This window comes from Monodelphis domestica, chromosome 5 (assembly GCF_027887165.1).
Source record: "Monodelphis domestica isolate mMonDom1 chromosome 5, mMonDom1.pri, whole genome shotgun sequence".
Lineage (NCBI taxonomy): Eukaryota > Metazoa > Chordata > Mammalia > Didelphimorphia > Didelphidae > Monodelphis > Monodelphis domestica.
This window is the reverse complement of record NC_077231.1, coordinates 208,609,364-208,636,515: the sequence shown is the minus strand read 5'-3', so window position 1 is coordinate 208,636,515 and position 27,152 is coordinate 208,609,364. Positions and strand designations below refer to the sequence as shown.

Genomic DNA, 27,152 nt, shown 5'->3' with positions numbered 1-27,152 from the left:
GCTCTCCGGAGCACGTCAACTCATAAAGTTCTGCAGGTGCAGATACTTTTTCTCGTAAGCTCCAGAAAAAATCTAACAAGAACCCTTCGCATTTTTCTCGATCGTTAAAAAAAGAGGAACGTTGGCTATGGTTTAGGTCTTTAGGAGAGAGATATGTTGATTGTTTCTACAGAGTCACTCACGCTCCGAGTGTATAAACCCAGCTCCAGTACTAATCCATTTCAGCTGGGACTCGGCGTCGTAGACAACCCCTAGTGTCCTGTTTTTTATGTCAATTTCTTATTTGATTTTGGTTTCTCTGGAATCCTCCTATTTTCTGGGGGTAAAGGAGCAGAGGAAGATCACCTCGTCTTCCTATCCTGGTAACTCGCTCCTTGCTTCCACGAGCAACCCAGATAGCTGCATTTCAGCAAATAGTGGGAAAACACAGCAGTAACGAAAAACCACAAACAAATGACATCCGAGCGCGGCACGCTAACGGGGAGGGTAGCGAAGGGCCAGGGCAGTCAGCAGTTTGGGAAGCCACGTGAGATCTGCCCACCACTTCACCGGCTCTCAGAAGGAGGAAAAGAAGAGAGGGAAGAGAACTTCAATTCCCGGCTTGCAACTGGGCGGTTGCTTCGGAAGCACTACAACTCCCAGCGTGCAGCGAGACGAATAGGAGCCACCTCCTTCTCCTCCCGCGGTTCCCCCCTCCCCCCGCTCCCGGCTGGGTCCGTGTGCGCCTGCGCAGAAGAGGCCGGAGCAGTCTTACCCTAATGTAAGATGGTGGCCCGTCTGACTGTGGAACCCACGGAAAGCCGAGAGTCCCCCTCTCAGCCATAAAGGTCGGACTTGGAGGAGCCATCCGGCCCAGTCCCGACGAGGTCTCCCCCGGCAGCCGCTCAGCCGTAGCTTGCGAAGACGCGCCAGCCCGTGGGCTCGGGAGGAGGAGAAAGCGAGGTGCGGAAGGCGGGTGAGTGTCTGCGGGGCTGGGCTTAGGGGGAGCCGGAGGCTGGCCGGCTACGAGAGCGCGGAGGCTTCGCGGGGACTGTGCAGGCCGCACCGCCCCCCCACCCCCCCAACACATACCCCACCCCCTGCCTCTTCTTCACCCTCCTCCTCCTCCTCGTCTTCCTCCTCCTCTTCCTTCTCTTCCTCCCCCTTCGGTTCAGCAGCCGCCACCAGGAAAAGGGAGTGAGGCGGCGGCGCCGGCGGCGGCAGCGGTAGCAGCAGCAAAAGAAGGAGGCTGGGGCGAGCTGGAGCCTCCTTCGAAAGCCTCTTTCACGGGGGAGCCAGTGTAGCTCCTCCCTTAACCCCCCTCCCTTTTCTCCCCTGCCCTCTGTTTGGGACAGAAGTCTAGGGACTGATTCTGCATCTTTCCCCAAACTCCCTATGCCTTTGGTCGTAGCCATTCCCTGAAGTCCTCGCGCTCTCGTCCCCGTAATTAATATCACTTCCACACTCACTCTTTTTTGCTTGCTGCATGTTAATTCCACGGCCAGGATTACTGCTTGCTATCTGCCCCACTGCCATCATTCCGGACACGGTCCCCTTGCCCATTCTGCTGGAGCTGCTACTTTCCGCCAAAACACTGCTACACCTGCCCGGAGAACTGCTGCTACTGCCCATTTACAGACTTTCTTGGACTCCCGATCCTGGCCCATCCAACCCTTTAAGCACCTATTTCATTTTAATGTAGTTCCATAACTATCTTAAAAGTTGTGGTCCATTTACCTCCGCCACCTTTTTTCTCCCTAACCAGGCTGTTCTTATTTCCCCTATTTCTTTAGTCAAAGCCTTTACATATTTAGTTTCAGAAGGGAGGATACCCCATATTTGGCCATCCTTACTGGAACGTTAAGAGAGTAAAAGAGGTAGGGATTTGAATGACAGTGTAAGCAAGAAATGCCACTTTGGGAAATTTTAAGCAGATTGCTCAAATTTTAAATTTAGTAAAGCAGTCGTTTCATGCTTTTACCAGTCTGTGACAAGTCTTTTCATTTTAGACAGGTATCCTCCTGTCTAGTATAGTTTTCATTTGCCTCTCCTTTAGCCACTTGGTATAAGCTCAGAATATGTAAATTATTCATAATATTATCTCAAATGATAGAAAAGAAGGTAACTATAGCAGGCACTAGCATTGCAAAGCTAAATAGAAATGAATTTTGGATTACTACTTTGGATTTTTCCATGCATGCCTCTGTTCCCCTGCTTTGACAGCTGACCAGGTGACTTGGGATATCTGGAAATATGGTTTGATTTGTCACTTATCTAGTTCACTTAGGATTTGAATGGAAATTTTTTCTGTAGCTAAGATTAGATTTGACTAATAGCTGTATTTTTGGGGAATTAATAACAGGTCTTTTTATTTTTTAATCTCCAAAATGGCAGTTATTTGAACAGAATACTTTTTCTTCAAAAATCTAACAGATTTGTTTATTTTGTTTGTTTTCAACCTGTCCTGAAAAGAATGACAAACTATCTGCAGTGGTACTGTTAGTGAAAATGACTTGGTGAAAAAGACAAATAGATTGAAGGGAGTTTGAGTTTTAAAAAGGGTTTTGGAAAAGCAAAAATGGAAAGTAAAAAATAATAGAAAGACTTTGTTTTTTATATGAATTTACTCTAATCATACAGAATTAACAGAAAAGCAAATTAGTTTGTGATGTGATCTTTTATATTTAAGCAGTATTCTTAGGAAATGGGTTGGAAAGTATGATGTCCATCAGTATGTCTGTTACTTTCAAAGTAGTTCAAAGTCACAGTTTGATTCACATCCAAATTTCTGTGTGATTTTAGTGTGTATTTAATATTAAAAGACAGACTCTGATGACCCTGTATTCATCACAACATTATCTAAACCTGAACTCTGGGAGTTGTGGCAAAATTGAAGTAAAAAAAGTTAGAGTAAATGAGCTAATTATTTTCCTTAACCTTTTTTTCTTTTTAACCCCTCAGGCTCCTAATTTGTCTCCACCTTCCATCATTAAAGTACTGATGAAAGTTAATGGAGAAACCATTACATCCTGCAGTTTCTAGGAAATGATTAGTTTTGGGGTAGGGTCATGATAATAAAATTGATCATTAGTATTAGAAGTTAAGCATATTATTTATATCAGGCTTCTTTTCAAAAGTATAATGAAAAAACTTCCAAGTTCATAAGCAAATCTTATATATGTACAGGTTTTAAAATGTCTGTCAAGCTTGACTGAAATGCCATCTAGCTGTCCTGATAACTTATTTTTGTTCCACGTTGTTTTACTTGCTTATAAATATACAAATTCTTCATTTTAGCATTCTGCAATTAAAGTGAGTTTTCTTTGGCTAGCTAGGGATGGTAATATTTCATATTTTGGTAGGGAGTAGCAAATTAGAGTTCTAAAACTTTGCCATATAGCTTGTTTTTAGGCATTCACAGCTTCATATTTGTCATGATTTTCTTTGAACAGTTGGGGCATGTTCTGTTAGTGCAGAAATTCTTACTAGTTCTGTCCTTGAGATGAACAGATTATTTCAAAAGAAAGTTATGTGTTAAACATAATTAATTTAAAGTAGACTGGTTACAAATTTTAGGTTTACATACTGCCTACAACTAAATCTTCTACTCTGGAGGTTGACACAAATACAGTTTCTTAGTAGAATATATAAGTAATGAAATAGCTCCCTCATAGCCTTCAGTTTCATAAGGATGTAGACCAAATTAGAATGGTTGTGCTGGTGGCAGCATGCAAACATTTTTTGTGTAAAGGAAATAGGTCATTGCTTAATAGAGAATTACCTGAATGGGAAAATTTTGGTATGAAAATAATCTTACAAGTCTTTACTGGTGGTGATTGTTTTTTTAACCTTTGCACCCCCCACCAAGTTACAGTTTTAAAAGAATGAGAAGCATCATAATATAATGGATGAAGCATCAGATAGTGAGAAAGAGGCCTGAACTCTGGATTTGTAACCTTTTGGCCCTAGTTATATGACTGTGGGCAAGTAACTTAATCTTTCTTAAGTTTGGCTTCTACATTCTTAATCTGGTGCTAGTGAGGCTCAAATGAGAAAATGTAAGTAAAATAGTTTGGAAACATAAAGGGCTATATAAATACTTGCTGTTTTACAAATGCAGTTTTATGTAGCTAAGTTTGTTACACTGGTTTCAATCTACTGAAACTTATTTTCATCATTTTAAAAAGATCATTCAGTTAAGGTGAGTTTTCACAAGCCAAGAACTTGACTTCAGACCTTGCATGAGATTCAGTTAACTTTTGAGAAGTGACAGGTTCCAACTTAAGTGACTGGTCATCAGTGGAAGTAGTGAATTGGGTTCTCATGGACATTTTTTCTGTTCCTAAAACAGCATAACTAAAATGCACTATATAATTTCCCAAAGGATTTCTTCTTCTACTCAAGTGTTTTTTTTTTTAATCATACAGGAAGAACATGGACTGGAAAAAGCTTAGTTAACATTCTAAAATTAAAAATTAAAGAAATTATGAGTCCAGTAATGTCTGAAAAAATTTATAACAAAGCCCCATTTTGATTTTATTAATGTGTTTGATTCTTCATCTTTATGTAAAAGATTATGATGGTGCCCTTTTATCTTATGTTTCATTTTTCTTTTAATGTAAAAAAATGCAAAACAAAATGTAAAGGCAGGAAGCATTTTACTGTTAAGCATATTGGTTTATAAAGCAATTTCATGGGCTTCTGAAAAGAACTTGGTTAGAAGTTTAAGGCCTTTAATTTCATTGTAATGTGCACTTTTAGATGGTTTCTTACAAAACGATGTCGTCAATTTTTGCATCTGTATTAGATTGAAACAGATCTTGATAAGACATTCCTTTTTCAAAGTGATTTTTTTAGGAGGTTTAAACTGGAAGTCATAAACGAAAATTAAATTTAGACACTGTGGCACTGCTTGCAGGAACTTTTTCTATGGGGGATCTTTTATTACTGGTGAATCTTTTTGCAGCTTAAAGAAATGTCTTATTAGTTTACTTGCTAAAAATCTTGACTTTGAGTTAGGAGGAAGCTGTAATATCTTAAGAGCATCAGGTTAGAACTATTTTCTTTGTGTAGGCAGCCTTTTGGAAAGTCACTTTATGGTCATTGGGTTGGGCTATTTTTCTTTTTTTAAAAATAAATTAAAAATTAATACCTTATAGAATTAAAATCTAAAGTGCATTGGATGGCTAGTAGTGGTGATAATGCTTTCTATTTTCTGTATCTCATTGATAAGAGTGAAGCCATGGCATTTTGCAGAGATAATAGTAATTTGGAAGTATATCTTTTCTTTATATATAATAGCAGCGAGGGCAAGGGATGTATTCATTTTTTATCTCTATCCTCATTGGCTTATAGGCACTTAATAAATGCTTGTTGATCTTGAGTCTTAGAAAAAAGGTGGACTGGAGAAAGGAAAACAGAATATTAAGCTTGTCTCGTGTTGATTCCTGCATACAATTTTGAAATTAAAAAACGTTCTTTAATTTCTATTAAGAAAAAGAAAAAAGTAATGAAATTCTAAAAATGTTTCCCAAATCAGAAAATAGGAGTGTGTTGGACTGCTTCTTTTGGTAGAGTAGAAAATAATTTTATTGAAGAAAGTACTGATTAAGTTTTGTAAAATTTTTACTGAACTATTATAGTGGTGGAGTACTATTTCCTTAGCTACAACAAGTAGACACTTTGCCTTTGTGCCAAATAACTGAAATTTCTTAAGCATTTTTTTTTAGTTCTTGGAAAAAGGAAGGCCAATTTTTGGTATTTACAATTCTAAACATTCATTCTTTGTACTATTTGATGACTTTTACTTAGTGGCCTTATAATGTAGAATCCAGGCCACTGGCTGATTTGTTATCAGTTCCACTTTTTTCCTTTCTCCTTAACTTTTTTTCCTTTAAACCCTTACCTTCTATCTTAGAATCAGTATGAAGTATTCGTTCCAAGGTAGAAGAGTGGTAGGGGCTAGGCATTTGGGGTTAAGTGACTTGCCCAGAGTCATGCAGCTAAGAAGTGTCTGAGGTCAAATTTGAACTCCCCCCATCTCCAGGCCTAGTGCTTCATCTACTGAGCTGCTTAGCTGCCCTCTCCTTCACTTTCTGCCAATCGAGTTTCGATTTCTTGCATGTTTGATTACAATAATTATGAAGCTCAGAATAAGTAAAAATGATGAAATAGTCGCCAGTAAGTACGAACCACTTGCTATGTTTTGGACACTATGGTAAGCGCTGGGGAATCAAAGAAAGACTAAAGATGGTCTTGCCCTTAGGAAGCTCACAGTTTATTTAATGAGGGAGACAGCATGCAAACACATATGTACAAACAGGCTACATACAGGCTACAGAAGGAAAGCACTAGAATTAAGAGGGATTGGGAAAGGCATCCTGTACAAGGTGAGATTTTTAGCTGGGACTTGTAGGAAACCAAGGATACCAGGTAGCAAAGTTGAAGAGGGCCAATTCTAGACATGGTAGGCAGCCAGAGAAAATACCTGGAACTGAGAGATGGAGTCTCATTCATAGAACATCCAAGAGGCCAGTGTCACCTGATCTCTGAGGACCTGATGTGATAGGGACTGTGAGGTCTAAAAAGATTGGAAAGGTGGTGCTGGGATACTAGGTTATAAAGGATTTTGGACACTAGACAGATGATGTTGTAATTGATCCTGAAAGTGATAGAGAGCTATTAGAGTTCATTGAATTTGTAGTGACAAGGTGTTATGACACAGTGGAAAGAACTCAGAATTTAGAGTCAGGGATCCTGGGTTCAAATTTCTGCTCTGTGACTTACACTTTATGTGGCCTTGGGAAAATCATTTAGCCCTTAAGTCTTCAGTTTCCTCCTTCAAAAATTAGAGGGTTGTAGTGGTAAGAAATAAGCTCATTAATTAAAAAAAAAAGACCCTGAAAAGACCTGTTTGAAATTATTAAGAATGAAATGAATAAAACCAAGAGAACATTATATACTATGTAACAGAAATACTGTTTGAAGGATAACTGTGAATGTCCCCTCTCAGAGAAAGAATAGAAGCATGCAAAAGACAGTTTTTATATATGTGCGTGTGTATGTATATACATGCACACACACATACACATACATACACTTTTTTTTGTCAAGTGATATTTTCTTTAGTTTTAGGAGGGATGGGAGGTAAATATCCAGAAACTTTTAACAAGTTAAAAAAAAAAAGAAAAGAATATTAACGTGTTATACAGTCTGAACTTGTAAATCTTTTCAAAATCTTTAATCCTTTATAACTACTTTTCTTGGTGACATTTTTCCTGCCACCTGCATTTTCCCCATCTTTTAACTTAATTCTCTTTGCTAATTTTTAGCCAGGGTAGTCTTGGGTTACTACAATGCCATGTACTTAGAAGAAAAAAAATGAAATTTCCAGGAAACTTATGCACGAGGACTAAGGTATTCATTTAAAGTAAATATATTTGTAAAATGTTTTTTATTTTCATCCTTGATAGTTAAATAATGTAAATTTTTCAGAGAATTGTGACACAATATTGAATTTTCATTATGGATAAATAACAGATGGACAGGGAGTGTTAGGGGCGTAGTGAGAGTCTCTCAGTCAGTTGGGTGGATTCCGTGGAGGATTTATTGGATGATATAGACAAGACTAGCACAGAATAAAAGGGCATAGATTTTTTTTTCTCATTTACATTTTTAGAGGGAATTACCTGCAATGATGAGATTGTATATCCATTGAAGTAATAGTATTAGCTGGAGTCAATACTATAGCATCTATTTTGTTTTTTAAGATGCTGGGGGTGGGGGTGGGAAGGAGGTGTTGGAGAAAGTTAGAGAAATTTTATCTAAACCAACACCTTCTAGGAGGAGTTTATGATCCAGCTGAGAATATTTTTTTAATACAGGAAAATACAAGTTATTGTGTACTGTGCATTTTTTTTTTTACACAGAGTTCAGTAGAGACTCAAAGGGAGAGAGTAGTGTGGGCTTGGGTAATTGAAAAAGACTTCCTAGGGATAGTGGAACTTGGGAAATAGGGAAGATTTATATGTTAAAGTCTTCCCAAGTCTGGGGAATATTAGCGTGTGTAAATGCTTATAGGTAGAAACAAGAATGGTGTGCGTTGATAATAAATGGAAAGTTGATTTGGAGGAGTTGTGAGAGGATATTTTGTAAAGGAAAATTGCCCTAGATCACAGAATTATCAGTTCCAATTAAAATTAATCATTTAGTAACCTTCTGTGTGGAAGGTACTATTTTCTTTATGGGGAGTATAAAGGTAAATAAGAAATAACCAGTTCCTGCCTTCAAAGAATTGGTAGTTTATTTAGTATTAGAGTGGAAAGATTCATCATTGAGAAGCAGATGCAAATATAAAGTTATTTAAGAGTGAAGGATGCTAATTTGGGAAATCAGGAAGGTTTCATTGAGGAGGTAATATTTGAAGTGAGCCATGAAAGGAGATAAGAATTTTTAGATTTGGCAGTGAGGAGAAAAGGGCTTATATTCTATTTGAAGATTGCTTATTTGAATTTGTGGAGGTAGATAACATTTTGAGTTTTTGTAGGGTTGGTAGTCTATTGGGGTGGAATTTGGGTTTGTATTACAAAGTGGGAAATAATGTGAAATGTTAGGATGGTACCAGATGACAAAAGAGCCTTAAGAGCCAAGCTTAGGAGTTTTATTATTTATTTTCTAAAGACCATAGGAAACTTGACAGTTTTTGAACAATGGAATGAGGTGGTCAGACCTGTGACTTGTGAAGATTATTTCAACCACTCTTTGGAGGGATGGATTAAAGAGGAAAAACATTGGAAATAAGGAAATCATATATGAGGCTATTATAATAGTCTGGGTGGGGGCTGATGAAGGCCCAAATTAGGACACTGGCCATTTGAGTGAAGAGGAGGTAGATAGAAAAGATGTAGAGGTGGAACTGATAGCACATGACATCCTGCTCTGTAGGGGAGTAGTAGTAATAGTGGCAGTAGCTTCTGACATTCATAAAGCACTATTAAGGTTTGAAGAGTACTTTATAAACATTATCTTATTTGAGCCTCCCACTAACTCTGTGAGTAGGTGCCAGCATTATCCCAGTTTCCCAGATGAGGAAATTTAAAAGGTTGAGGAAAGTTAAGTGATTTGCCGAGGGTTATCCAACTAGCAAGGGTTGGAAGTGGAATTTGAACTTTGATCTTCTGACACCAAGTCCAGCATTCTATTCCCTATTCTCTATGGCCTGAGAAGACAAAGAAAGTCTAGAATGACTGAAGTTTTGAATCTTGATAACTATCTAGATGGTGTCAACCTTTGCAAGTTAGGGGAGTTTGGAGTGGGTAAAGTTCAAGGGAAGAAGATAAGTTTGAAATCCCAAAGGGATAGTCATATAGAAATACTAGCATTGCAGTTGGTGATGGATTGCTGGAGTTAAGATGGGAGATTAGGTTGAGAAATTTGGGAGTTAGTTGCATAAAGATAGTCTAGCTGTAGATAGAGCAGATTGAATTACCTAGGGGGTGTAAGCTTTAGAATGATTGAGAAAAGGCTAAGGACAGAAACTTGGAGAATACTCACACTTAATAAAGTGTGAAGGACTTGATGACATAGCTAAGGAGATTGAAAAGGAATGATCAGACAGGTAGGAAAAGCAGGATACAGCAGAGTCATGAAAGTCAAGGGAGGAGAGAATATCTAGGAAGATATTTCTTTTTTTTTTTTAAACAATATTTTATTTAATCATTTCCAAACATCATTCATTAGAGACAAAGATCATTTTCTTTTCCTCCCCCCCCCCCCCCCCCCCATAACCGACGCGCGATTCTACTGGGTATCACATGTGTTCTTGATTCAAACCCATTGCCATGTTGTTAATATTTGCATTAGAGTGTTCATTTAGAGTCTCTCCTCAGTCATATCCCCTCAACCGCTGTAGTTGGGCAGTTGCCTTTCCTTGGTGTTTATAATCCCACAGTTTGTCCTCTGCTTGTGGATAGTGTTTTTTTCTCCTTGATCCCTGCAGATTGTTCAGGATCACTGCATTGTCCCTAGTGGAGGAGTCCATTACCTTCGATTGTACCCCAGTGTATCAGTCTCTGTGTACAATGTTTTCCTGGTTCTGCTCCTCTCACTCTGCATCACTTAGGAAGATATTTCTAATTCAAAAACTGTAGAAGTTTAGGAATTGAGAAAAGGCTGCTATTGGATTTAGTAAAGAGCCTTTAACACTCATTTTTTAATCCCACCAGTACTGAAACTGCTCTCAAAAAGATAAATGGAGGGAGTAAGAGGAACAAACACTAAGATATGACAGTGAAAGGTACAAGTAAATTTTAAGAATGGGGGACATTTGGGTATATTTATTGAATTTGCAAGGAGAGCCAATATTTGAGGAGACAAATAACATAAGAGAAAAGAAATGAATGAGGGGGCAAATTCTGGATCCAGAAAGCAAGAGTTGTGATTTGATATATTAAGACAATAGGGAGCCATTGCAGGCTATTGAGTAGTAAGTGCCACGATAACATTGGTACAAAAATTAATTTAATGACCAACATAAGAGAGGAATTTCCTTATTTGAATGACATTGTGCTGATTGTTTCAAGCTTGGAAACATTGTAACGCCTAGGAAGATCCATAGTTGCTGAGAGTTGGGCCTCATTATCTACACAGGAGAGTATGATATGCTGTTGAGTAGACAACCCTTAGAGGATGTCCATGAGAGTATATATCTTGGGGTACAAATGCACACTGAATTGGGGCTCAAGATTCAAAAGAAAAGCAGGCTATATTGTCTTTGGGAAATTTCAGTTCTTCATACAACCCCAAGCTCTGAAAAAGAGGTCCATCTTTTTAATAACAATAGTTTCCCTTTAATGTTATATGGCTATGAATCTTGGAATCTCAGTATCCAAAGCACTGAAATTAAGATCAAAGTGTGATGCTTGGTGGATATGAACAATCTACATTTAGTTTGAAGTCTTTACCTCTGATTTCTTAAGTGTAGGGAGCTCCAAGCAAGAAAACTGCTTCCACTAAAGCAGATTGGCAACTTTCATATGTGCTTAGAAGCAGGCTTCAGCCCAGTTCTTCCTGAAAAGTGTGGTACACTGGGTACATCATACTACACTGTCCCCTTGAACAATCTCCTGGAGAAATGGAATAAAGCAGGAGTTCTCGACTATGATCTTGATACTGTTAGGATTCCTCAAGATCTTTTCAGGGACATCACAAGTTCAAAGCTATTGAACTATTATTTCTCATAGAGTAAATATAGATATAACTATCATAAACAAAAGTTCTTTGGGGCATCCTCAATTTTTTTGTAAAAATAGTTTGGGGACCAACATTTTTAAAACTGCTGTAGGAAAATATTGCCATTACAAAAATTTTTTTTGAGGGAAAAAATACTGGCTGGTCTTCTAAGGAACTTAAAGAGTAATTGATAGATTGTGTATGTGCTATTTGGTATCCGTGCAGTGTCAAAAGATCTGAATTAAGAATTTGAATAAAAGTCCCTAACTTTTTTTAAAATTCAGAGATATTTTATTTTCCCAATATGAAATAACAATTTTTTCCTGAAATTACAAGTTCCAAATTATCTACTTCTCTCGTTTCCCTCCTCCCTCTCAGCGACAGTAAGCAATTTGGTCTGGATCATACATTTATTATCATGCAAAACATATTTCCATTTTGGTCATCGTTGTAAGAGAGTACACATATAAAACTAAAACCTCAAAATAAAATCATAAGTAAACTAATGTGAAAAATAATATGCTTTGATCTGCATCTGACTCCAATGGTTCTTTCTCTGGAGGAGAATGGCATTCTTTGTCATGTCTATTAAAATTGTTCCAAATCTGTATTGCTCAGAGTAGTTAAAGTCTTTCACAATTAATCCTCATACAATATTGCTGTTACTATGTAAATTTCTCCTGATTCTGCTTATTTTCTCTCTGTTTCAGTTCCCATAGATCTTTCCAACTTTTTCGGAAATCATCTTGCTTATCATTTTTTATAGCACAATAATATTCCATCACCAATATATACCACAATTTGTTCAGCCATTCCCCAATTGATAGATGTCCCCTCTATTTCCAATTCTTTGCCATCACAAAAAGAACTACTATAAATATTTTTGTACAAATAGGTCCTTTCCTCTTTTCTATGATCTTTGTCATATATGCACAGTTTTATAACCTTTTGGGTATAGTTTCAAATTGCCTTCCAGAATGGTTGAATCATTTCACAACTCCACCAGTAATGCATTAGTGTCCCAATTTTGCCACATCCCCTCCAACATTTACCATTTTCCTTTACTGCCACATTGGCTAATCTGATAGGTATATAGTGTGGTGCCTTAGCATTGTTTTAATTTGCATTTCTCTAATCAAGTGATTTTGAACATTTTTTATATGATTATTGATAGCTTTGATTTCTTTTTGAAAATTGCTTGTTCATATTCTTTGGCCATTTGCCATTTATTCCATTCTTAAGTGAACCTCTTTTGGTTAACTTAAGGGAGAATATGACAAGAATTGAACAAGATGGGCAGGCATGATTGGAGGGAGTGCCCACACTGATGAAATCACAAATCCATTGAAGTAATTTGATGAAAGTATATGGGAAGTGTATAGGCATGAAGACAAGCTAAGAGACTATTGTAAACATAGGGACTAGGTTAAGGACAATAATAGTGGAGTTAAAGGGATGAATTGGAAAGGAATCCTGAAAGCCTGTTTCTCAGGCTGCCAAAGAATGCTGGGTAGAGCTAGGTTTAAATGTTGCCTCATTTACTAGCTCTGCAAATCACTGAATTTTTCAGACTTAGTTTCTTTATCTATAAGATAGGAATATTATCTGTAGTACTATAATATAATATTTGTATAATAATCTCATAACAATCTTATGTTGGTTGTGAGGATCAAGTGAAATGTATATAAGACAGACTTTAAAAGTACAATGTAAATGTCAGTAACTGTTAGAGAATTTACTTGTTGGTTGGATCAAGGGAATGAAAGAGAAGACAAGTCAAATATATAACACCAAACATCAAGACTAGGGGGCCATAGAAATAAATTCACTTTTTGTTATCAAATTGCTATTAGTTTTCCCAGATCCAAGATTTTAGAAGGAAATAATACATGATTACTCAATTTACAAGCACAAAAAATTTCAGTAGAAAAAAAATTCATTAATATAAAAACAATTTTTTACTCTTTTGGGGATAGGTATGTGGAAATTAGAAAGAGAAAGAAGCAACTTAAAAAATAATAGAATAGGGGTCAGCTGGGTGGCTCAGTGGTTTGAGAGCCAGGCCTAGAGACAATAGGTCCTAGGTTCAAATCTGGCCTCAGACACTTCCTAGCTATGTGACTTGGGCAAGTCACTTGACCCCCCCATTGCCTAGCCCTTACCACTCTTTTGCCTTGGAACCAATACATAGTATTGATTCTAAAACAGAAGGTAAGGGTTTAAAAAAAAACATTAGAATATACTTCATTCGCAAGATAAATTTATGGTTCACTTACTGCTTACATATTCAAACAGTTTATAGCCAACTACATATTGTGATAGTTTTAATATTTATATTTAAAATTGGTGTCAGTGGAGAGAAAATTCCTGATGAAGTATAAAATTCAATCTTACCAGCTCCACCTCATTGCTTGAGGGCATAAGGTTAGGTCAGCAGGAAGAAGGATGCAGGGACATGGTGAAATGACAGTTTATTCATCCATGTACTTATGTTTTACAATGGTGCATGTTTTTTTTTTCCCTCTTCCAAAATCCTGAGCATTGACCCATACTTATTTTGATTGAGTTTTTTTGAGCTTTATTTATTTTGAAGTCAAAAAAAGCCTTTTCTTTTGTTGACCCTTCATTAAGTCAAAATTCTGTATTTCTTTTGTAGTTTCAGTACAGCATATTTGATTTATTCCTTTAGGGAATAAACTGTTTGATTTTGTACTTTTATTTACTCTTCTATCTTAAAGCTGAAGAAAAATATGAATGTTGCTAAGTTATGACTATCAATAGTTGTATAGAACAACTATTTCTTTTTACATGAAATAAGACATGATTTATGTTTTTCTTCTAAACATTTAGAACATAAATATTATGTTTGGAGGAATTCAGAAAAGGGAGAAGTTAGGCATGGGTCTATCTAGTTCTTAAAAGCTTTATATTAAATTCATCTTAATTTTTCTCTCATTTTCCTTTCCATTGTTATGAAAATACTATAAACAGTGCTTGGTAAATAATAATGATTAAAGATGGTGCAATATAACATTCTTGGAAAAACGTTTTTTCTTACTCTTGGAAGTGTTTGATAAGACCTTGAAATCTTTACCAATGACATACCTGGTTTTTGCTTACTTATCCAACTTAGTTATATATTCTAGAATTTTTTGGAGTAGAAAAAAAAATTTCATTTTTCTTGTAGAATTGTTTCAAAAGGATTTTGAATATTCTAGCTTCAGTCTAGAAGACTGGATTCACTTTTTTTATGTGTGGTAGTTATTGATGGACAATGGCTTATTTCTAAAATAAGTTTAGGAATTCATGATGGTCCATACTGCTTCTTGCACCATTCCTTAGAGAGAAAAAGATTACCAGTTCTTCGTTATTATTGATAGAGGTGAGAAAAAAAGAATAATCTTTAAGTATAGGAAGATTTCTGTATCTGAGGATTTTATCATGCTTTGGAATAAATTGTATTTCTTGTTCTAAACCAAATTTTCCCCCCAAGGTGTGAATTTTTTAAAATTGTTTTGCAAGCATCTTTACACCTCACTGAGCTCAAAAGTGGAAGTGGAGAATGATGGAATGATGAATAGGTAAACCACACATATTCAGAGACTTAAAGATTCACGTGGGTTAATCCACTTCTTTAAATTAGAAATCTTTTTCTCCCCTCACTCCAACCTACCTCTTCTCCAACCAATTTGTCTTCCATATCATAATGTGAATCGCTAAAATCAGATAATTTTGGACCTTGAGACCTGGAAGGCATAATGGAGGTCATTTTGACCAATCCCCTCATTCTGGGGATGAAGAAATTGATCTGTACAGGTTGAGTGACTTGATCAGTGGTATACCACTAGTGTCAGAGTTAAAATTTGCAATCCAGGTATTTAGACTATCAGTTGATACCTAGAAGAAAATTGCAGTATTGGAGGATGAAGGGAGTAATTTTGGAGCAAGAAGGCAGACCTAGATGGAATGGAGGACTGATAGAAGACAGTGTGACAGTATTGTGGGGAGAGGAGTCAGGATGTAGGAGGTGGGAGAGGGGTTCCAAAGGGAGTAGGATTGTGCCAAAGAAAAGCTTTGCATGCTTTGCAATTTTCTTAGAGCCCCTGATGGCAGCTGCTGTGTCACTGAAAATCTTTCATTCTGTCTTTGGCATATGTGCCTTAATGAGCGGTTGGTGGAAAGGACTAATTTAAAAGACTTTATGTGGTTAAACATAAAATTTTCAGTGGCTGGATTTTCATTGCAAGCCTTATGAATTCTGGCTATATTTGTTATTACTCCTACTAAGAACATACATTTTAAGTGACCAAAAGAACATAATTTTTTTGGCTTAAGAAATTGGGATAATATGGAAACACTGCCAACAATTTCCTCTAAAGAAATTATGTTCATCCTCTCATTTTAGTCTTTTGTTTCTCATTTAATGTGAAGATATCTATATCTGTTGGGAGCAGTATGGTGAAGTAGAGTTGGACACACAGTTAAAAGACCCGAGTTCAAATCATGTTCTACTGTTTGAAACACTTTGTACAAATCACATCTCAAGGCCCTGTGAGAAGAGTTGGACTAGATAGCTCTGAGGTCCTTTTTAGCTCTAGATCTATGACCTTGGATAAGGCCACCTAACCTCTCACCTAATCTTATCTACAAAATAGGGATAAATTACACTTATATATGTTACAGCTTGTGAGAAAAGAACTTTGCAAACCTTAGACTCAGTGTAAGTGTGCATTATGATGTATCTTTAACCCATCTCACATCTCCTTTATTATTGATATAGTATCTGAATTTCTTTGTGAAAGGTTTCCTAGACTCTGAACTTCCATAACTCCTTAGTTTTGTTATACCTGGTCAACTTTGTCATTCATTTATATGGAGTGAAGTTGTATGTTACATGGAATGAAACTTTCTGTTTGCTTGTTGACAAATTCATGGTGGGGGGTGGGTTTGCCAGGAGTTGATTGGGGTGGGCAAACTGGGGAGGAAGGTGGATAGCTAAATATACTAACTACTTTGGAGGTTTCTCAATTACTCTATTTTAGTTAAGAAATAAGGATGGTATAACTGAAATCAATTGGTTTTGGAGAATGTTGTTGATTGCTCATTCTTTAATTGTTAAAAGTTACAAAAATGCTGATTTGCTGGAATTGATAGCAGAATGTGAAAATGAATTTATACTTCTCCCTTTATATAACCAGAATTTTCTTAATTATTGTCATTAAGCACTGAGTCTTGGTCAGCTATATTTCTTAGAACTTTTAACAATCAGCAAATGTATTATGTACTTTTAACAATCAGCAAATGTATTATGTACGTACCAGTTTTGTGCTTAGTAATGTGCTAGGTTCTGGGGTCATGGGACCATACCTTTAATTTTAGAAGGTATGTTAGAGGTCATTTGGTTCAATTCTCTCATTTTACAATTGAGGAAATTTAGGCCTAGAGATGTTACATGACCTATTTAAAATTACACGGTTAATAAGTGACATCAGGAATTCAAATCCAGGTCTTCTTATGCTTTCTATAGAGAAATAGACTGCCTTCATGGAGTCTATAATTTACAGAAGGATTAAACAAACATATAATTATGATAGAATGAGAAGGGCAGTAGATTTAGAGTTAGGATGTGGGTTAAAATTCTAGCATTGTTATTTGCTGTCTTTATGACTTTGGTCAAATTATTTCACCTATCTGGGTCTCAGTTTACTAATTAATTAAAAAAACCAAACAACCCAATACTATGTATTGGTTCCAAGGCAGAAGAGCGGATAAGGGCTAGGCAATGGGGGTTAAGTGACTTGCCCTCGGTCACACAGCTGGGAAGTATCTGAGGCCAGATTAGAAACTAGGAATATCCCTCCCTCCCAACTCCCCCCATCTCTAGTCTTGGCTCTCAATCTACCAAGCCACTCAGCCAACCCCTTTAACTAATTTTTAAAACAAGGAAGTTGGACTAGATAACCTCTGAGATTTCTTCCAGATCTATATCCAGTCCTATGAATGAAAACTGTTTGCAACACAAAATGTGTCTCTATGTGAGAGATGAGAAGGCAGGTTGTTATTAACTTGAAGAAGGGCAGGGGGAGGATATCAAGAGAGACTTTTTAGCCATTTCCCAATTGATAAATGGGCAAGGGACATGAACAGGCATTTTTCAGATAAAGAAATCAAAACTATCAATAAACACATGAAAAAGTGTTCTAATTCTCTTATCAGAGAGATGCAAATCAAAACAATTCTGAGGTATCACCTCACGCCTAGCAGATTGGCTAATATGACAGCAAAGGAAAGTAAAAAATGCTGGAGGGGATGTAGCAAAATTGGGACATTAATGTATTGCTGATGGAGTTGTGAATTGATTCAACCATTCTGAAAGGCAATTTGAAATATGCCCAAAGGGTGCTAAAAGACTGCCTGCCCTTTGATCCAGCCATAGCACTGCTGGGTTTGTACCCCAAAGAGATAAGGAAAAAGATTTGTACAAGAATATTCATAGCTGTGCTCTTTGTGGTGGCAGAAAACTTGAAAATGAGGGGATGCCCTTCAATTGGGGAATGGCTGAACAAATTGTGGTATATGTTGGTGATGGAATACTATTGTGCTAAAAGGAATAATGAACTGGAGGAATTCCATGTGAACTGGAGCAACCTCCAGGAATTGATGCAGTGAAAGGAGCAGAACCAGGAGAACATTGTACACAGAGGCTGATACACTGGTACAATTGAATGTAATGGGCTTCTTCTCTACTAGTAGCAATGCAGTGATCCAGGACAATTCTGAGGGACTTATGAGAAAGAATGCTATCCACATCCAGAGGAAGAACTGTGGGAGCAGAAACACAAAGAAAAACAACTGCTTGATCACATTGGTTGATGGGGCTATGACTGGGAAAATAGACTCTAAACAATTACCCTAGTGCAAATATCAATAATATGAAAAAAGGTCTTGACCAATGACACATGTAAAACCCAGTGGAATTGTGCTTCGCCTATAGGAGGGGACTTGGGGGAGGGGAGGGAAAGAACATGGTTTTTGTAATCCCGGAAAAATACTCTAAATTAATCAATTAAATAAAAATTTAAAAAATTAAAAATAAAAATAATATGTTGATAATTTAAAAAAGAGGTTTTTTAAAAGAGGTATTATTTAAGTTAGGCTTCAATTTTTGGTCGGGAATTTTGCGGGTGAAGAGAGTAGATAAGTTAGTTGATTGTAGCATTTTAGATGATCTTTAATAATAACCAACTGATGAAGTTGAACTCTTATTTAGGAGATGATAGGGAGCCTTAAAAATTTTTTTTTATAGATGATTTTGGTGGCTTGGAAGTAGGGAGACAGTTGAAGATGTTATCAAAAGGCTACAATTAATCATTAATGTGGAATTGAGGGTGTATTCAATAAAAGTGTTAAGGGGGCAACTGGGTAGCTCAGTGGATTGAGAGTCAGGGCCAGAGATGGGAGGGCCTGGGTTCAAATTTGACCTCAGACACTTTCTAGCTGTGTGACTCTGGGCAAGTCACTTAACCCCCATTGTCTAGCCCTTACCAATACAATACATAGTACTGATTCCAAGACAGAAGGTGAGGGTTTAAAAAAATGCATTCTCTTGAAGGACACTGAATTAAAAAAAAAAAAAACAAATAAAAGTGTTAAGCCTTACTGGAGGAGACACAGACCAAAAAAAAGTCCCTATTTATATGGATTTACATTTAATTTGTTGGGTTTCAGGGAATAATGTGAAAATATAAAAGTAATTTCTGGGGTTGAGCACACTAACAAGTGGGGGAATCAAGATCAGCCTTGGGAAGGAAGGAGGTTGAGCTGAGTCTTTAAGGAAATTAGGATGAGGAAGATTTGTATTCTAGACATAAATGACAGCCTATATAAAAGCATAGAAAAGAAAGATAGGGAAGAACAGGGTGGCCTGTTTGGCTTCAGAGTAGTGTGTTTGAAGTAGAATGTACAATAAGGTTCAAAAGACAGGTACTTGGGTCAGGGTGTGATATTTTTAGCCATTGTGTGGAAGAGTTGTGGAATAGGTAGAGGAGAGATTGAAGTTAGAGAAGACCAATTAGGAGACTCTTATAATCTTGATGAGAAGTAATTAACTAGGGTGATGGCTTTGTAAGTGGGAGTAATAGGCTTGGTAACTGGATTATGAAGGCTGAGGAAATATAAAGAATCAATCAAAGATGGGACTTGGGTGACTGAAAGAATGCAAATACCTTTAATAGATATATAGAGGTTAGGAAGAGGGGAGAATTTGAGGGAAAGGAAATGAATTTTGTCTTGAATATGTTAAAGTTGAGATGAATATGGGGCATCTAGTTTGGAATATCCAATGGGCAGTTGGCTATTTTGGGTTGTAACTCATAAGATAGACTGCACAGATTATAGTTAGCTGCCTAGAGATAAAATGAATCTATAAGACCCGATGATATCACCATAAGAGTGTAGAGAGAAGAAAAAAAAATAATACAGGACAGAACCTTCATAACTACCTACACAGAGGCAGGACACTGATGATGATCCATTAAGGGAGAAATTTGAATAGATTGAGAAATTGGTAGAAGGAGGGTTATTACTTTGAGTAGCAATGTCAGAAATCTAGCAGGTGGAGAGAATTCAGTAAGATTATAAACAATGTCAAATGCTGCAAAGATTCCAAGAAGGTTAAATGTTGTCAAAAAGTCATTAAATTGGGTAATTAATAAATAATTGATAACTTTGGGTGGGGAATAGTCAGTTGTGATGGTCAGGAAGTAGAGCAACTTTTTCTAAGAGTTTACTGTGAATACTAAGAATACTTGTGAAAGGTAATGTGTATGTGTATGTACACATACGTAGGTAAATATGTATTGACTTTTATCTATGTAGATATTTGTTTACATGTACATACATGTATGTATATATGTAGTTATATGTATATAAATTCAGCATGTACTAAACTGAACTCATTGTCTGACCCGTTAAGCCCCCTCCCTATCCCCAAACTTCCCTATTACTTTTGAGGATAACACCATCCTCCCAGTCTTTCAGAATTGAAACTTAGGAGTTATCCTGGATTCTTCACTCTCTCTTACTCCCCATATATATCTAAGCTGTTGCCAGGGCTTGTTCGTTTTACCTTTGCAACATCTCCTCTGACACTGCTACCACTCTAATATAGTCCTGTCATCCCTCACTCCATGATTTTTGTAATAGTCTGTTGGTGGATCAGCCTGCCTCAAGTTGCTCCTCATTCCAATTCTTTCTCTATCTAGCCACTAGTGATTGTCAACTGATCAGGTCAGCCCCCCTACTCAATAAACTTCAGTGGCTTCCTATTGCCTCTAGGAGCAAATAGAAAATGCTAAAATGTTTGACTTTCAGAGCCCTTCATAACATAGCTCTCTATTTTTCCAGCTTTCTTACACCTTAATCTCCCATACATACTCTTTGATCTAGTGACAAAGACCTCCTGGGGTTGTCACATTAATAAGACACTCCATCTTTGGCTTTAAGCATTTTCTCTGGTTGTCTCTCCCATGCCTGGAGTGCTCTGACTATTGACTTCTCTGGCTTTCTTTAAACCTCAACTGAAATCCTACCTTCTACAGGAAGACTTCCCTAACCCTTCTTGATTCTAGTGCTTTTTCTCTTTTAATTCTTGACTAATCCTATATATAGCTTGCTTTCTATATATTTGTTTCCATGTTGTCTCCTCCATTTGACTGTGAACTCCATGAAGGCAGGAACTGTCTTTTGCCCCTTTTTTGTATCCCCAATGCCTACCACAGTGTCTGGCACATAGTAGGCACTTAATATATCTTTATTGAATTGAATTACACACAGGTAAACATAAGGAGATGGAAGGATCAAGAAAGTGTTATTTTTTAAAAGGATAGGAGAGCTATGTTATGTTTGTAGATTGCCAGGAAGGAAACATTAGATAAAGAAGAGAAGGATGCTTGCAGGGGCAAACCACTTGAGGAAATGAAGGGATGGGATCTAAAGTATAAATAATGTGGTTGGTTTGGTTGAGGAACAGGGCCTCCTTTCAATTTGAGATTGGAGGAAACAAATAGAGAATGGGGATTAATGAGTTTTGAGCTATGGAATAGGAGTGAAGAGGGATTTTATGGTAAGTAGCCTCTTTTCTCAGAATGTGGTTAAATACTCAGAAGGGAGGAGAAAGTGGTGAGTCTTAAAAAGAAAAGGTTAAGATGAGTAAGATAGTCATTTGGGAAGAATAAAAGAATTGTCTTATTCATTGAGAGCCCAGTTCTTTATCTTAACTAAAGTGGAAAATGACAGATAAAGGTGGAAATAAGCAAGGTATACAAGTTTTCCATTCTAAAACAGGATATTGTTTGGTAGATTAGGAGTTGCTTGGTTGCAGTTAACCATAGCTTTTTTAGTTTGTATACCCATAATAGTATTCATTTAACTATGTGAGTTAGGCACAAGGGATATAGATTAAAAAAATGAAGTAGCTCCTATTCTCAAGGATTTTAAATTCTTTTGAGGAAGACATGAATACAGATTACTATATACTGGATAAAGATGAAATAAATATTAGATAATAACTAGTTAAATACAGGGACACTAGCAATTAAGAGTAGAAAAAGTGTCATGTAAAAAATGGTACTCAAACTGCCTCTTATCAATAGGAGTTCTATGAAGTAGAGCTAAGGAGAGAGTGTGAATGGGGCAGGGGTGGTGGTGGTGGTGAGTCCAGAATAAAGACAAAGGAAGAAGATGCAGTACCATGTGTGAGGAATACAGAGAAGACCAGTTTGACTGTTCTGAAAAGTTATGGAAGAGGAGTAATGTTTAATGAGACTGGAAAGATAAGTTGATGTTAGGTTGTAAGGGATTTAAAAGATGAAGAGAAGAGTTAAATATGGTCTTGGAGGCAAAAGGGAGCCTCTAGTTTGAGTAGATGATTGATATAGAATAGGAAAATCACTTTTAAGAAAATTTATTTTTTTCAATCAGTAAAAATCCTTTCCTTCTTTTCCATGAAGAATGAAAAAATAATGCTCCTGTTAAAAATATGCATAAAGAAGCAAAACAAATGTCCACATTTGCCATTTCCATAAATACATTGCTTCATGCTGTATTCTTTAGTCTTTTAACTCTATTAGGAGTGTGTAGCACATTTATATCATTAGTCCTCCGGAATCCTGCCTTATAGAAAATGATTTTTTATTTTTTTCTCCTGTTTTTCAGGTCAGTTTTTGCTGTCTTGTATTTTCTTCTATTTAAAAATTTTTTTCTTTGTTTTAATATTTATTATTGTTTCATGGAGTCATTGACTTCTATTTGATTTATTCTAAATTTTAGGGAGTTTGATACTTGGGCAAAGTTTTGTACTTTTTGTGTCAAGGTATTTCCCTTTCCAGTTCTTTCTACTATAGTGCTTTTTTTTCCTAGTTGTTTCCTCTAATGTTCTCATTCACTTATAAAAATATTTAGAACTTAAAAAAAGTCTTTCTTTGTCATTTCCAGGAGTTGTTAAATTTGTGCCCAAGCTACATTTTTCTTTAAGGTTTGCTTTGTAGATGTTTTGGACTTATTCTTTTCTTCTGGGTTTGTGACTTGAACATCATTGATAAACACTAATGATTGTGTTGGGATTCTTTTTTTCGTTTGTTCATTCTTCCAACCTATTTTCTAACTCCTGATTTTACATTTTACACCCTCTTGGAGTAAAGGTCAGGCTGGTTCTGTGACTCTTTTATTAGGCTATTGAATATGGTGTTGTTCTAGTATTCTCTAGTGTTCTCAGACTAGGGACTGGCAGACTGTTAGCACTCCTAAAGTGATCTGATTTTAGGCCAAATCTGATCACTAACCACCTGATTGAACTAAGCTTTGTAAGTTTCCGACCTGCATTTGGGTCTGAGCAATGGTAGACTGCTACTGAACTCAAGACATTGTCATTCAGCTGGAAAACAGCTGACTCAGCATGACAGAACTTCAGGCTACCTTTTGGTCTGGGATTACTACTAAAGTAATTTCTCTGCAGATTTTATACTGGACAAGAAGCTTGAACTAAGACTCCTGGGGTCTAGGCATACTACTGCTTGTTTTTGAACTTATTCCTCTCTCAGTGCAAGGTCCTGACTTTGCAACTGTGTCTTATTTCAATATGCCACCTTACTTATCCCTCCTTAGCTACAGGTGTGGTGAAAAACTGCTGGTTAGTACCTATTTCCATAATCCGCACAATTTTGGCATGCCCCTTAGGAGTCTAGGACCTCCAGTTGCTCTGATGTATAGGCTCTGCTTCTGCTGGAGTGCTCCTTCATGCACTCTTGGCTAACTCCATCCTCATTGTCAACAGACCTCTCTGACTCCCTCTGTTGATCTTGGATGGAAAAATGACTACTTGTGACTTAATCTTGGATTTCCCCCTAAGAAATTTGGTTTGGTATCTTTTCTAGATCTGTTTGAAGAGTTTTAGGGATGGAGGAGCTCTTTCTCCTTCTTCCTGGTAGTCTGCCATCTTGATTTCAAGCCTTTTGGACTTATTGTGTTGAGATGTCACTGAGACATTTAGTTTGAAATGCAACATACTTAGATGGTGGGGCTCTGTAACTTAGAGTGGAGATTAAAGTTGGATATCATCTCTAATTTGTATAGAAATGATAATTAAACTCAATGAGAGAATAGAAAGAAGAAAAGAGGGTTCAGGATCCAGCTATGCTAAGCATGGTACAAATTATTACCTTATTTGATAAGAAAAATGAGTAAACCAAGAAGACTAAAAATGCTTTGACAAATAGGAGGAGAACCAGGAGGAAATGATGTCACAAAAACAGTGATCAACAATGTCATCTATTTTAGAAAACTTAAGGATGAGGACCATAAAATTGCCGTTGATTTTTGGATTAAAAAATTTTGGGTAACTTTGGAGGGAGAAGATGTAGTTGGGCAAAGAGGTTGGAAACCGACTTGTAGAAAGGAGGGGGAATGTATGCAATAAATATAGACAGCTTTTTAATTATTTTTTTTTCTGAAAATTTTATTTAATTAGTCAATTTAGAATATTTTTCCTTGATTACAAGAATCATGTTCTTGATCAAAATCTATTTCCATATTGTTGATGTTTGCACTAGGTGATCATTTAGAGTCTACATCCCCAATCATATCTCCATCGAACCATATTATCAAGCAATTGTTTTTCTTCTGTGTTTCTACTCTCACAGTTTCAGCACCATAGTAGTCCATCACCAACAGATACCACAACTTTTTAGCCATTCCCCAATCAAAGGGCATCCCTTCAATTTCCAATTTTTTGCCACCTCAAAGAGCACAGCTATGAATATTAACAAGTATAGACAGCTTTTTAAAACCCTTACCTTCTGCCTTAGAATCAGTACACAGTATTGTGTAATTTATACAATACATTTATACAACAGAATAATTTATACAATTTATACTATACGCAGTATTGATTCTAAGGCAGAAGAATGGTAAGGACTAGGCAGTGAGGGTTAAGTGACTTGCCCGGGGAAGTGACTGAGGCCAGATTTGGACCTAGGACCTTCCATCTCTAGGCCTGGCTCTCAATCCACTGAACTATCTAGCTGCCCCATGACAGCTTTTTCTAAGAATGACTGAGAATATAATCCAATAAACATTAAGAACCTACTATGTACCAGGCAGTTATGCTAAGCACTGGAGAAAGGGAGGAGCAATATGGAATGATAGTTTGGATGAGATGGTATTGCCTATTGAAGGTTTTTAAGGATAGTGGAAAACTTAAGATTGTTTGAAGGCAGTAGGTGAAGAACCAGCATGGAGAAGGGATAATTGAGAGAGCAAATTGTTGAAAAATATGAGAGAGATGAACACATCAGGGACATATGTTGAATGAAAGGCAGTGTCATGAATAGAGGACTGGATGGAGTCAAATAAGACATGTATTGCAAACATGTCAAACTCTTCTAGTTATGTGACTTCAGGTTGTAGTCACTTAGGATTTTTTTCTGTAAAAGAATTTTCTTTTCTGTAAAATGAAGAGGTTGGAATTGATGATCACTCAGGCCTGGAGCCAGAGATGGATAGTTTTGTTCATGGAAGGGAGACTAATGTCATTGGATTGCAGAGTTGGGGTGGGGATGCCACGTGGGACGGCTCAGCACAACATAGAAGGTGGAGGAGGAGGATGGAAGTAGTTAATAAAAGGCTTTGAATGCCAAACAGAGAACTTTGTATTTGATCTTGAAGTTATAGGGAACCATGAAGTATGAAGGTTGAGAGTACCATGATCAGACTTGCACTTTTGAAAAATTACTTTAGTAGCTGTTTGGCATGGGAGAAGATTTGTGGTGGGCTGACATACTAGGAAGCTATTGTAGTAGTCAAGTGTGAGGTGATGATAGTTGGTATCAGGGAAGTTACAGTATCAGGAGAGAAGAGAGCATATTTGAGAGTTGCAAAACTGAAATTAACAGATTTTGGCAACAGATTAGATGTGAAGGATGAGATATGAGGAGTCAAGGATGACCCCTATGTTGCAATCCTAGATTGGTGGTACCCTTAATAGTAAAAGAGAAATTTGTTTTTTTTTCCCTTAGGTTCTTTCAAGATTTTTTTCTTTTTAAAAATATTTTTCCATGTTTACATGATTCGGTTTCTTTCCCTCCTCTCTTTCTTAGAGCTGATAGGCAATTCTACTGGTTTGTATAAATGTTGTTCCTTGATACTTATTTCCATATTATTAATTTTTCTTTTAAAGCCTAAACCCCAAGTCACATACCCATATATACATGTGATAAGTGATGTTATATGTTCCTCTTTTGCATTTCTATTCCCGTACTTAGTTCTTTCTCTCAATGTGGGTAGCATTCTTTCCCATAGGTACTTCAGGAATGTCCTGGCTTGTTGCATTGCTACTAGTAGCAAAGTCCATTACGTTGGATTGTTCCACTATGTTTTACTTTCTGTGTACAATGTTCTCCTGGTTCTGCTCATTTCATGCTGCATTAATTCATTGAGATTCTCCCAGTTCACATAGAAAGTAAATACTCCAGATCATCACTCCTTACAGCACAATAGTATTCCATCACCATCATATACCACAATTTGTTTAGCCATTCCCCAATTGAAGAGCATCCCCTCATTTTCCAATTTTTTTGCCACCACAAAGAGCGTGGTTATAAATATTTTTGTAGAAGTATTTTTCCTTATCTCTTTGGGGTACAAACCTAGTAGTGGTATTGCTGGATCAAAGGGATCCAGCATTCTAAAAGGGAAATTTGGAAGGAGGGAAGAGTCTAGGGGGAAAACAGAATGTGACAATGTGAGGCCCTGCAGAATTATCTAGTCAACAAGAATGTGTGACTTCCTCCAACTCTAGTAGTAAACTTTATGTGAATAGGAGTGGAGGAGATAGGTAGTAGGAATAATGGATGGCTCAGTTTTGGTAAGAAATGAATGGCAGGATATGAATGTAGAGAATGGCATAGATTTGAATTGATTAACCAAAAAGTTGACACTAGGAAAGGAGGATAGTCAAATCTAATGATTTGACATTAGTAGAATTCTCAGCTATTTGGCCAGTCTCATTCCCACAATTGATAAATCTGTTGCTAGGCATTAGCATTCATATAATATAACTTGGTACATCTCCTGGGAGCCGTCTGACTTCCTGTCATTATGTACTTCTTGTAGACAGAGGGATAAATTCAGTGGGGTTGTTGGCCCTGGGTTGTGACTGTGGTGGTAAGCTCAGGGTTTTTATTTTGTTACCTTTTTATTCCTTTATTTCTAATGATCATTAATAAATCTCTAAAAATAGAATATTTAAATTATTGTACATTAATTTTAACTTTTACACATAGAAGCAAGAATGGAAATTGAAATGGCACCAGAGCATGGAAATTAGATATAAAGGGCATCTAGGGAGGAAAGTCAAAGTTTCTGCCCCCAAACACAAGAAGAGAGTTATT

General features: G+C 36.8%; 1 protein-coding gene across 1 annotated transcript in view; it reads left to right on the top strand.

Annotated features, from left to right (window-relative positions):
• Positions 1-823: 823 nt before the first annotated feature.
• Positions 824-27,152, top strand: part of CNOT4 (CCR4-NOT transcription complex subunit 4) — a 207,758-nt gene continuing 181,429 nt past the window's right edge. Inside the window, 1 exon segment of the mRNA XM_001367499.3 lies at positions 824-955. The gene's annotated coding sequence lies outside the window, so the exon portion shown is untranslated.